Here is a 13,647-nt window from a genome sequence, read left to right on the forward strand (position 1 = left end):
GTCCAGTGTTTTCAGATTTTCCTTAATGGTCTAGTCTCAATTATCTCATGAATTCAATACTTATTCCAATAGTTGAAATCATAAATCAATTGAAGCTAGACTAACATGGAAAACCTGGGATCACTGAATGGCCGTTTCATCTTACTGCGGAACTCCTCAGTAGTGTGCATCCACGATCGCGCCTCGCAAGATTCGAACCTAGGACCTATCAGTCTTGCGCGCGAGCGCTTAACCATTAAACCACTGAGCCGACCGCCATCCAACGGTGTTAATATTTAACTTCATTCAATCCACGAAGTTGAGATCGTGGATACACACTGCTGAGGAGTCCCATGTTAGGATGAAACGGCCGTTTAGTGCTTCCAGGTTTTTCATATTAGTCTACCTGCAGTTGATTCATGATTTCAACTAATGAAATGACTAAGATCTCCATAAAACTCCTTCTGATAGCATACTTATTCATTGAATAATCTATGTTACTGATATTATTACATCATTATTACGTGATTTCAGTTATGTTATTTCAGTCTAGACAATGATTATTATTTCATATATATAGAATGATACAATCTTCCTTAATATCTTATTTCTCAAATGGTATATATATACCCATTAATAAAGAGTAAACTATTCCATGTCTTATTATTATCACTATTTACTATGTCAACTATTATTCATGGATTCTTTGTTGTCTCTACGTAAAACATTATAAAATGAATCTTTAGAAGTGAATTCATAGTATCTATTACTCTAATAAGATTTCATCTAGTCTATCTTTTATTCATTCAGTTTGTTGATGACAACATAATCACGATATTATAAGTTAATTAATAGGGACTATTCATTAATAATTAGGTGTGATGTAATGCCGATGGCGACCAATAATAGTAATAATCATAATCATAATCATTATATGATGAGACTAGAAACTTGATTGTGAAATAATCTATCTTTGATTACGAATTGAATTTATAACTTTCAAAATAGAAGTAGATTACTAAGACGACATTCAATGGTGTTAATGTCTAACTTCAACCAATTCATGAAATTATGCAACTATCTTCCATTGTACTGAGGTAGATACTTGTCTATATTTGATATGGAGTAGCACCACTGATCATGGTTTCTTACTAGAATTCAGAGAATTCCTTTATGAAGTTAGTCATTAGTAAGTACGTGGTAATTATCAGTATGAAGAGTTTCATACTAGAACGAAATAGCCGTCCAGTGCTTCCAAGCTTTCGATGGTGGTCTAACACCATTCGATGGATGATATCAATCAAAAACTTAACAATGTTCATAACCTCATACTGATGAAAATCTTAACATGAATGAATGTATGAATAAAGGGAACTTGGAAAATAATAATAATAATAATAATAATAATAATAATAATAAAAGATGAGCTTCGCCATCTGGTCACTTTCATGTGTATCTACCAGTACACTTGCTGTTGTGAAGCAAGATACATTGGCCGTAGCCAAAGTTCGCTTTCAAATTGTATACGGGAACATGTCCCAATGTGGTTCTACAAGGGTGAGAGGATAGCAGTTAGAAGTTTTATACTTGAACATTTAAACGACGGTAATCATTCTACCGATCCACGGTTTAATTTTAAGGCTGTATATACGATTTATCTGTCATTGATAATAGTGATAGTTTGTTAAAAATTGTAACTGAGGGACTACTATAAGTAATTTTTAGTAAAGATGAGTAGTGGTTAACAGCGTAAACGAAAACGCGCATTTCTTCATATTTTAAATTCGTCAGCAGGATATAACCACATGCCATAATTAATGTTAATTCTAGGACTCGATCCCAATTACGATCGCTTCAAGCACCATCGCATTACATACTTAGTGAGTCCAGTTGGACAATAGTTTATGAAATGAAGTGGATCTTGATTTTAACTTTATATATATATATATATATATATATATATATATATATCTTATGAGTTAATGTTTACTTTAATAGTTCAGTTCATGAATCAATCATAACTAGACCATCATGAAAAACTTGGAAACACTGAACGGCAGCTTGTCTTAGTATGGGATTCCTCATCAGTGTTCATCCACGATCCCACTTGCAAGATTCGAACCCAGTACCCTCGATCTCGTGCTCGAGCGCTTAACCTCTAGGTTTAAAGTAATATTGAACGGATTGCCATGCTAGGGAATTCTGTTTGGCAACAAAAAAAAATCAAAGTTTAATTGTCTCTATACTGTTAAACAAAAAGATTCATTCAAACATAAAAATAATGATGATAATTATTAAAAATAACCTTCATAATTAGTGGTGGATCTAACTTTGTTAATTAATTATGTCTAATTAAGATTTGGAAAAAAACGGCATACTGTTTACAACAAAGTAATTATTTTGATAAATAATTGCATGATTTTCATCCTAAAAATCACCAGCGTGGGATACATTTGAAATGTATGCTGTACTAGATAGTATTTTGTATGTGTAAGTGATGTGAGCTACTTATATCGACATAAGTAGTATATAACGTTAGTCAGGAATAGAATGTATTTCAGTAAAGATTTGTAGTGACCTACTTTTACCAAGAGAACGAGACTGATTTAATGGAAACAATCATTATTATAACCAATTGTACCAGTGATTGTTTTACTGTGTTCTTTGGTTTAACTGCGCTAAAGACAGCCATATTACTGCTCCATTATCTTTCAATTGTGACCTTGCACGGGTTCGGTTAAGCTCGGTAACCTATCTCGGTATCCTTTCGATACCACGAGATCGCCAACAACTACATCTCGACTACAGCCATCAACTGTCTTCTGATATTTGGCTTACGGGGGATTTTACCGGTTAACTGGCACGTAGTCTTCTTGTAGTGGTGTTCATAGTCAACCGCGACTCGACTCCACGCTACAGGTTCGTGAAGGAAAGAACATGAAGGGAAAGCAATTGGTATAAAAATGCAAGAAATCTGAGACGATGGACTGATATTTGTAAAAGAAACAGTCAAGTTCCAGACAATGGATTGATATTTAGTAGGACGTTCGATAATTTTGTCTTCAAATATATTCGATTGTCCCCACTCATGTTTTTTGTTCACTGCATGTGTACTAACGACTTGTTATGAGATCGAATACAGTACTCACTATATTTACGAAAATAGTTTTGAAATAGTAAATGAATCTTGAATGATCATCAAGTTAAATAAAGATCATGTACTTAACAATGGCCACATTTGAGAATTGTCCCTTAAGTTTTATTTATAAGTCTCTATAACTGGATTAGGAATAAAACAATGTAGTGGTAAATAAATCTCCAAAATCAATAGCTTTGTCACTCCTCGACATTTGATGCTGACCACATTAGTTTTAATGGACTCATCTAGATGGAAGGGGCTTGATCACGCATCTGCACTAGATCACGAGTGGGAATGCTGTGCTCAACTTCTCTTGCAATCACTAATTAGTTTAGCTCAGTCACTTTTCGATATACTGATAACCTATCAAATATATGTCACTGGGTCGGTACGATTCAATTATAGAAGGTACTATAGGTCAAAGTGTTTTCAAACTACGGATACTTGTGTTATCTTCAACAGGTATAGTCTGTGTATTGTATTAAATCATGAATCGACTGTTTCTGACGAAATGGACCATCGTTTACCAGTCGACTAGTCGTCTAAATGCAACAGTTATATTCGAAGTATGTCACATACATAAGTAAATTATAAACTATGTAAATTTTAACGAAGAAATACACATACTACGTCTATGAACATATTGAATTATTTGTTGTTAAAACTTTCACAAGTCTCACAAGTTGATTATAATCTTTTCTATATGAGAACATTTAAATGTTGTTCCAATTGTGATTTTATTGATTAAAAGAAGAGGGTTTTGTGGAGATATCAGTAATTTAATAGTTGAATTCATGAGTCAATTACTAAAACTTCCACAAAACCCTCTTCTGATATGAATCAATGTATGCTCATTAGTGACTGTCTTCAAGAGTGATTTCTTGGAGTTCTAGTGAGAAACCGTGACCAGTGAATTTCAACCAGGTCTGTTGTGAGATATCAACTCACTGAAGACAATGGTGGATGGTGGTGCAGTTTCGTTGACTGGTTAAAGTTAGACATTAACACAATTGGATGCCAGCCGTCTCAGTGATCTAGAGTTTAAGCGTTAGCGCATGAGACCGATAGGTCTTGGGTTCGAATCCCTCTGTGCGGGATCGTGGATGCGCTCTACAGAGGAGTGGGATACTAGGATGAAACAACCGTCCAGTACTCCCAGGTTTTCCATGTTGGTCTACCTTCAACTGACTCATGAATTTAAACATAAAATTTTATTAATTGTTTTCTATTATAAAATTATCATTAGTAAATCGTGTTTGTCACTTGTTTTTGATTGGCATTCCAACTGATTTTAAAATAACCAAATGATTATGTATATGAATTTTGACTGACATAGTTACACTCTTAGTGATTTATTGACAAGAATAAGTTTGAGTGAATGATATGTTTCACTATTAATACCATTGGATGCCGGCTCAGTGCTCTACAGGTCAAGTGTTTTCGCTGGAGATCGAAGGTCCTGGGTTCGAGTCCCACATACGGGATCGTAAATGTTCATTGATGAGAATGAAATGGCAATCCAATGATTCCAGGTTTTCAATAGTTGTCTAACATTGATTGGTCCGTGATCTCACTTGAAACTTAACCAATTTAATATGATAGTAAGAAAATAAATTCAACCTGAGATAACTGAATTTCATAAACCAACAATGCTCATTAACTAACTTGGTATACTAAAATGACATAAAATCAAGTTATTTCAATCCAAAAATTTTATCAAAGCATTCCGCATAAGTCATAAGAAAGTAGAACTTGACTGACGTTGATAAAAAATTTGACAATAATGTTAGCACTAATAATTATAATACGCTCCGCCAAATTGTAGTAGGTCAAGTGTACATCTTGTATACGAGTAATATATAAATATATTATAGACTAAATTGGATAGTGGCTAGTAGTGGAATCCAGGAGGCCTGTTTCGTCCTATTTGGGACTCGTCAGCTGGATGCACCTTCATCACAGAGTTGATATTCACTCTGGGACTCGAACCTATTACTGTTCGCTTCAAACTTCATCATGTTATCTACTAAGCTACTGAGTACTGACAGTCACTTGCTTATGCAATGGAGTGAAGATTAAATTCACTTAAAATTGTTTACTTGAATCTTTTTTGAATTCTACTACTAGCCACTATCCATCTTTGCTTATAATGCTTGTGAATTAAGGCATTATCGATGCAATACGCACAGTATGCACATATGCCAATAAGTGACTGATCAATTGCAGTCCTAAACATCAATGGGAAGATACAAGTAAACAACACCAAATGAATTTATAAATAGGTTAGCTTAGTTTACTTGAAAATTTTCAGTCAGATTACTAAATATTAATTTATATTAGAAATACATTATAATTTTTAAGAAAGGATGGATAATGGCTAACAGTGGAATCCAGTACACGCGTTTCGTCCTATTTGGGACTCATCACCTGGATATACCTACATATATATTCTACAGTTGATGTTCAATCCGAGACTCAAACACAGTACCGTTTGCTTCAAGTAAAACGACACTAAGTGAATTGATAGGTATTGGGAATAAATCGTGTAGTGTTCCAATTGACTTGTTTTCTCTCACTTGCGTACATGTCAGCCAACCAGGGTATAGAATAGTTTTCGTCGCTCTCTATACCAAGCAATTGATTTCACTTCGAACTTACGCATACAAGCCTCAAGGTTAAGTCACTTAGTCTATTGAGTCAAGGTCTTAATCTAAATTAGACAAGTTATCCTCTGCACTAAAGTGGGTAGACAGATCAAGTACGTGTTAGGTATCCATACCAAAGTTGAAGTTGATAGTTACAAATAATGAGAATGGGTTTTGTGGAAAGTTTTAGAAATTTCACAGGTTGAAATCATGAGTCAGTTGAAGCTAGACCACCATGGAAAACCTGGAAGCACTGGACGACCGTTTTTCCCTGGTATGGGACTCAGCAGTGAGCATCCACGATCCCGCACCACGCGGGGCTCGAATCCAGGACCTACTGGCTTCTCGCGCAAGCACTTAACCACCAGACCACTGAGCCGGCGTCCAGCGGTGTTAATGTCTAACTTCAACCAATCCACGAAGTTGCGGCACCGTACACCATTGTCTTCAGTGAGTTGTTATCTCACAACAGACCTGGTTGAACTTCACTGGTAACGGCTTCTCACTAGAACTCCAGGAGTTTTTCCTGAAGTCAGTCACTAGTGAGCAGATGATTATTATCAAAATGGGTTTTGTAGAGAGTTTTTTAGAAATTTCACAGGTTGAAATCATGAGAAGCCGTTACCAGTGGAGTTCAACCGGGTCTGTGGATCAGACCTTTAGGTCCAAGGCTCCAGGTGTGGCCTTCTAATAAAAGTACCTGCTTCGGTTTTGACAGTATCGTAGCCCACACTCAAATCAAGTGACTTATGTGGCGCACATCTATTTGGTGCCTCTTTGTACCGATATTTATATGTTTAAAATAAATAAATAAATAAATAATACTCACTTAAGACGAAATGGCTAATCAGTAATATTAATGAGTGCTTCTGCCTAGTTTAGTATCATAAACAGTCGTATGACGGTTAAATTTCTTTCAGTGAATTAGAGTCAAATCTACGATTTCATAACTAATAATCAGTCATAGTGGAACAGATTTTTCGCATTCACTATTCTATCACTAAATATCTTCTATGAATATGATTTTTCAGTTAAAAAATAGTTAACTATGAATAAATATCAAGAATGGTGGAGAGGATTTATATCTTAGGTGAATGATTTTGATGGAGTTTTATTCTCTGAGCTAGATGGTTTATTCATGGAGCTTTCATCGTTCTTCTTCTGAACGACATCATTGGCATTGTGGGGCCCTTAATTTTGTCGTCATTTAGATCGAACGATGTTGTCGAAAGATCTCTTCACTTTAGTGGCACGAGATCTGACATCAACGAGATTGTAATGATGATTGTTGTTGAAATATATATGTCACCTATCCTCATGTATAATCATCGACTTGAATCGCGTTAGTCAATAACGGATTTAGATAAGTCAAATAATGAGAATGGACTTTTGAATACATATAATTTGGTATATGAAGCGAATGGAATAGAACAAACAAAGCAAAACGACGCGCATTGGAGATGGTGGGTAAGCCAACTCCTTCTTAGTCAAGCGTTAATCCATATTTATAGGCACAAGAAAATAGGCTACAGACATGTGATGAGTAATGGGATAATAAGTGTACACACATCTACGCGCTCATATAAAAACAGTCAAGATTGATAATCGAATAATTAACAAGGTCAAAATGTGACTTAAGTAGAATGAATAGAATGGGTTATCCGAATGATAGAATAAGGTAAATGGGCTTAACATAATAACCGACACTACAGCATAAGCTTGAGATTGTAGAACACATCTATCTATCAAACCATTCAGCTTAGAGAATAAAAATATCAAGAATCTAATTTCATTCATTTCATAAATAAATCAAAAAGTCTAATAGTTGAATTCATGAATCAGTTAGATCATCTTGGAAAATCTGAAAGTACTAAATATCTCACAGATTGAAATCATGAGTCAATTGAAGCTAGATCACCATGGAAAAATCTGGATAAGCACTGGACTCATAATTTCAATCTGTGAAATTTCTAAAATTTCCACAAATCCCTTCTAATACTAAATATTTATTTCATTCTAAATATGATATTCTTCAGCATGGCTAATTCACAATCTCAACCCCCGATAAGATTCGAATCCAATAACTTCGGACTTTTCAAAGTGATCAAGCTTTAATCGATTCATGAATTCAACGATTAAAAAAAAAACATTATTACTACAATCTCTACATAATAAAACTCACCTTCCCCCCTTAGTTAACATGATACATTTCACTTACTTTTGTTTCTTTTTATTTAATGATATGTACTATATTGTATAAGACTATTTACTTATGTAATTGATGATTACGTAATGTAATAATATCAACCTGTTACGATGTATTACATAAATGAATAAAAATGGCAAAAGGGATCTTTTATAATCATAAATAGAGTAACAAATTGTGTTTTTTCGTTGTTGTTGATTATCTTGTGTGCGTGTGTGTGTGTGAGTGCATAACATTTAAAAAACAATAAAATTACAGAAACAATTATTATACTTTATTCTGATTGGTTTATATTATTCAAAAAAAATTGAGGTGGGAAAATTAAATAATAAACAAAATTTATTATTATCGGAGAGGGGTGTTTGTAGAGATTGTCATAAATTGTAATAAATGAATTCATGAGTTAATTAAAGTTAAACCAGTATGGAAAATCTGGAAGGACTAGACGGCTATTTCCTCCTAGTATGGGACTCCACGATCCCGTCTCGGAAGATTCCAACTCAGAATGTATCCGTTTTGTGCGCGCGAGCGCTTAATATCTAGATCACTAAGCTGGCCGGCATTCAGTAATGTTAATGTCTAATTTTAACCAATTCATGAACTTGAGCACTAACGTCTACCATTGTATTCAGTGAGTAACTATCTCACAAAAGATCTGGTTGAATTTCACAGATCACGGTTTCTCACTAGAACTCCAAGAAATCACTCTTGAAGACAGTCACTAGTGAGCACATGACGATGAATACTATGAGTAGGGATTTTTGTGGATATTATAATAATTTCAATAGTTGAGATCATGAGTCAAAGTGTATTATTTGAAAATGAGAAATATGATAATGAATTTAAGGTTTTTAATTGAATCAATTCATATTCATGATAAATTAATACTAGAAGATTGTACTAGTTTTAATTTTAGAGCTTATCAGTTGTATAGAGTTCCATTTTTTGTGTTGCCTCCCCCCCCAAAAAAATTATAATCTTTTGAATTCTTCATATCCCTTTTTGATTACTGATTACACTTTTACTATCGATCATTGTATTTCTGTGCTAATGTGGTATGGCAACTTGAGCTGATACACTTACTTACGAAGTTCTATGTTGTTACTGACTGACTGAGTGACTGACTGACTGATAGTGCTCATAGTTACATAAAGGATAAGAACCAAGAACGATGTTTTACAAGGAGTGTCTTGAATAATGTTGGGAATCATCCTGGGAATCTTGAACATCATTTATTCAATGATTTGAGTATTTGAATTAAAAATAAAACAATTCTGATAGCAAAAATCTAGTTGTGGAATAATCATACGACTCATTGGTTATGAATTTTCCTTTCAAAAAAATCTTTACAAATTACTTGAATTAGTTTTTCTGGTTAAAGTTTTTTAGCGAGTTAGTCTTCTACGGGATGGGGTGGATAATCCCATGCCGAACCGTCGTCCTTTATCCGGTCATGAGACCGGCAGTAGACCCAGAGGGGCTCCAGACGGAGTTCTTTACAAATTAAAAACATCAATATTATTCCTTAAAAACAAAACAAGTATACATACTTTACATCAGAAATATCTCGATTATTAGACGTTAATAAACCCTTGATTTTGTGATAAGTTAGATTGTATTTTTGTATTATTCATTAACGTGAATAATGATGAAAACAATGAATCATCCATAAGACCAGAAAGTATAGTGTTTCGTTTTACATGATTATCACAGTACACCAATTTGGTAACTTTTGTAGCAGACTGAAATGCAGCTTCAGTGTATAGTAGCATTGAAATCGAGTTGTTGAAGTTGAAGTTACGCATGTTACTCCCAAGTGGAGCATAGGCCACCGATCAGCACTCTCCAACACACTCTCTCATGAGACTTCCTTTCTACTTCTATCCAATCGTTGTTCATTATTCTCATGTCCATCTTCATTTCTTGACGTAATGTATTATTTGGTCTTCCTCTTCTCCTCTGGCCATGGAGATCCCAAGTGAGGGCACGCCTTGTGATGCAGTCAAGGGCTTACTACAGTGCTTCTTCATGTGATGTGTTCCTCACTTGTTCTGGATTATTATCTCCCACAATAGGTTGTTTCTCATAGTGTCTAGCAAACGGATTCGAAGTATTTTGCATAGACAACTGTTAATAAGCACTTGTATCTTGTGGATGATGGCTTTCGTAGTTCTCCAGGTTTCCGCCACATACACTAGAACTGTCTTCACATTTGTATTGAAAATTCTGACTTTCGTGTTGATTGGAAGTTGTTTTGAGTTGTAGATGTTCTTCAGTTGTAGACATGCTGTTGTTGATTCGTCGATCCACACATTCACATCTGCATCAGATTCACCTTGTTCATCAATGGTGCTATCCAGATATGTCGATGATTTTACATCCTCCAAAGTTTCTCCGTCAAGTGTGATTCGACTGGTGCATTTTGTTTCGGATCGCAGAATCTCGCCTATCCTTTCGTTTATGTTGAGACCTAGTGTTGCTGAGGCTGTTGCTACACTGGTCGTGTTCTCCTGCATTTGTTGTTGCGTGTGTGATAGAAGAGCCAAATCTTCTGTGAATTCTAGATTGTCCAGTTGTATCCTAGTTGTCCACTGTATCACATGCTTTCCGACAGATATTGACATCTTCATGATTCAGTCGATCATCAGGAGAAAGAGAGAGTGTGAGAGTAGGTAACTTTGTCTGACACCGATCTTTACTTCGAACGAGTCTGTGAGTTGTCCTCCATGAACGATTTTGTGGTTTAATCCATCATAGGAATTCCGTATGATATTGACTACCTTCTGAGGCACTCTGTAGTGTTGTCCTTTACACGCTGTCAAGTGCTTTCTCGTAGTCAATGAAGTTGATGTAGAGTGATGAATTCCATTGAATTGTGATATATTAATTCCGAACGATAATTGGTACGTTTTCTTATCCTAGCACGTAGTATTTCAGGAGTAACTCTACTACAGAATAACAAGGTTTATCATTTTTGGCAAAATTGGCACTTAAAGGGAGAGCGCGAAAAAGAGTACAAAATGGTGAGTTGTTTCTCACCAGGGTTTTAGCTTAACATTCATTCTTTATAGTCTTTTGCTACAAACCATTTTACGGTTTCCTTTTTTTGGCGGTGTTGAATTCTCTGAGTTACCTGAATAACTTTTGAAATTTTCATTGTTATTTCAAAATGCATCCTCAGAACCTACTTCATGTAGGTGGACTTCTTATTTATATCGCAACTGTTAAATTAGTTCATTCCAATGACCATGTATATAATCAGATATCTTCATAGATTTTGTTTCTTTCATCTGCTTTTCGATTCAAGTTAAAACTATGTTGTTTGATCTCTGGTATTGTGATAGATTGGATTCTTCAATATGGATTCATAAACTGTGTGCCTATTGATTGTTGTTCGATGCCATATTTCTGGAATTCTTGAACTTTGCCAAGTCAAAAATTTTGATGTCTCTCCAATCGACTTCGTATACACAATTGTTTGAATGTATTGATATCAGTGTTATTATATCATGTTACCATAATGTTAATTATAAATCATGATGTGTTTTTCTTTCATTTCTGTTATTACTCCATCTGCTTAAAACGGAATGAATCGGTCTGTGAGTGACAATGTTACTAAAGACAAATGGAGGATGAGTTTCTTCAAATCTTTATGTTCTGGTAGAAGACAAGTGGCTTTGGACTCTTTTGAATAGTTTCTAGATTAACGATTGTTGTGTACAAGAAGAACACGAAACTTAATTAAATTGTGTTTTAACAAATGACCAAGATTTTTACATTAGAAAAATTCTCACGTTGGAGCAGAATAAGGAACGTAATTTCATAAACAACATTATACTGTTTATTTCAAAGGTTTCCATAAGAAAATATTATCAATAGGATTTCAAGAAGGAATGTCAAAAGAAGCATGAAACAAAACAACAATGATAATCTACATAAGGAACTTTATCATCAACAATCTGAACACAATTATCTGAAATGAAATAATCTCACTTTACACTATTAGTAAAGTATTCAGGCTGTCACATATCTGATCAGCATCATTGATGAACAAGGAGGTCTCAACATAAACAAAAGCAAAAGCGAGATTCTGCGATCCGAAACAAAATGCACCAGTCGAATCACACTTGACGGAGAAACTTTGGAGGATGTAAAATCATCGACATATCTGGATAGCACCATTGATGAACAAGGTGAATCTGACGCAGATGTGAATGTGTGGATCGACGAATCAACAACAGCATGTCTACAACTGAAGAACATCTACAACTCAAAACAACTTCCAATCAACACGAAAGTCAGAATTTTCAATACAAATGTGAAGACAGTTCTAGTGTATGTGGCGGAAACCTGGAGAACTACGAAAGCCATCATCCACAAGATACAAGTGCTTATTAACAGTTGTCTATGCAAAATACTTCGAATCCGTTTGCTAGACACTATGAGAAACAACCTATTGTGGGAGATAATAATCCAGAACAAGTGAGGAACACATCACATGAAGAAGCACTGTGGTAAGCCCTTGACTGCATCACAAGGCGTGCCCTCACTTGGGATCTCCATGGCCAGAGGAGAAGAGGAAGACCAAATAATACATTACGTCAAGAAATGAAGATGGACATGAGAATAATGAACAACGATTGGATAGAAGTAGAAAGGAAGTCTCATGAGAGAGTGTGTTGGAGAGTGCTGATCGGTGGCCTATGCTCCACTTGAGAGTAACAGGTGCATGTAAGTGTATAAGTAATTAAGGCTGTCAAACTGACAGTTAGTAATACAGAGTATTTAGTTAATTCTAAAGTTCATATAGGTTTTTCTTACACTAACTAAGATATAAAACACTAACTGAATTGCCAGTGAGGGATTAAGTATATATTATGAGATTATGGTAATCCAGATGGAATTTCACATTTCTCTTGCCACGTTAATTATGAAGTAAGTAGTAATTTCTAAACTGAAGTCAGAAGCAAACCATCCAATCAAGTCTGTCTGAAATTGTTTACAGTTTGAGAATAGTTTTCAACACATTCTGAGGTCAAATACACAATGATAAGCTAGAGGACATTGAGCAGCTGTTTATAACCGTGATTGATACCCTTTAACAGTAAGTAGCAAACATCCTACAATAGATAAGATCCAGAATTAATCAGTTTTATGAAACACACATAGAACCACTAGCTGCTGTCTTAAATGTTTTTGAATAATCTGTCAGTCAGTCAGCTACAATGTGGGACAAGGCACGTATATGTACCGGTCCAAGTTGACATTCCTCATTAACACAACAAGATGAACACCGGACTCATTGAGGTAGTTAATTCAGAGGTGGTAATATATAAAAGAAAGATTGCATATAAGGATATAATACAGGAAGAAAGAATTAGTTGGTACAAAGAAAGATATGAAGCCATTTTAATCTCTTAGTTTAAGAGAAGATAGAGTGTGTATCCATCTACTCCATTGTGATTGATTCTGAGCCATGTCACCAAGAGTCTCTAACCATTGGTTACGATAGTCGCTTGGACTCCAACCAAGTAGTCTGCGTTTACCAACATGGCTCAGATTAGAAGTTAGTGACTTCAAGCACTGATGCCACGTTTTGATTTGGTCACCCCTAACCTTTTCCCAGCCACATATACGGCCTCTATCCACCATGGTTATCAAAAGGTAAATGAATATAA

This window comes from Schistosoma haematobium, chromosome 4 (genome assembly GCF_000699445.3).
Source record: "Schistosoma haematobium chromosome 4, whole genome shotgun sequence".
NCBI classification, from domain to species: domain Eukaryota; kingdom Metazoa; phylum Platyhelminthes; class Trematoda; order Strigeidida; family Schistosomatidae; genus Schistosoma; species Schistosoma haematobium.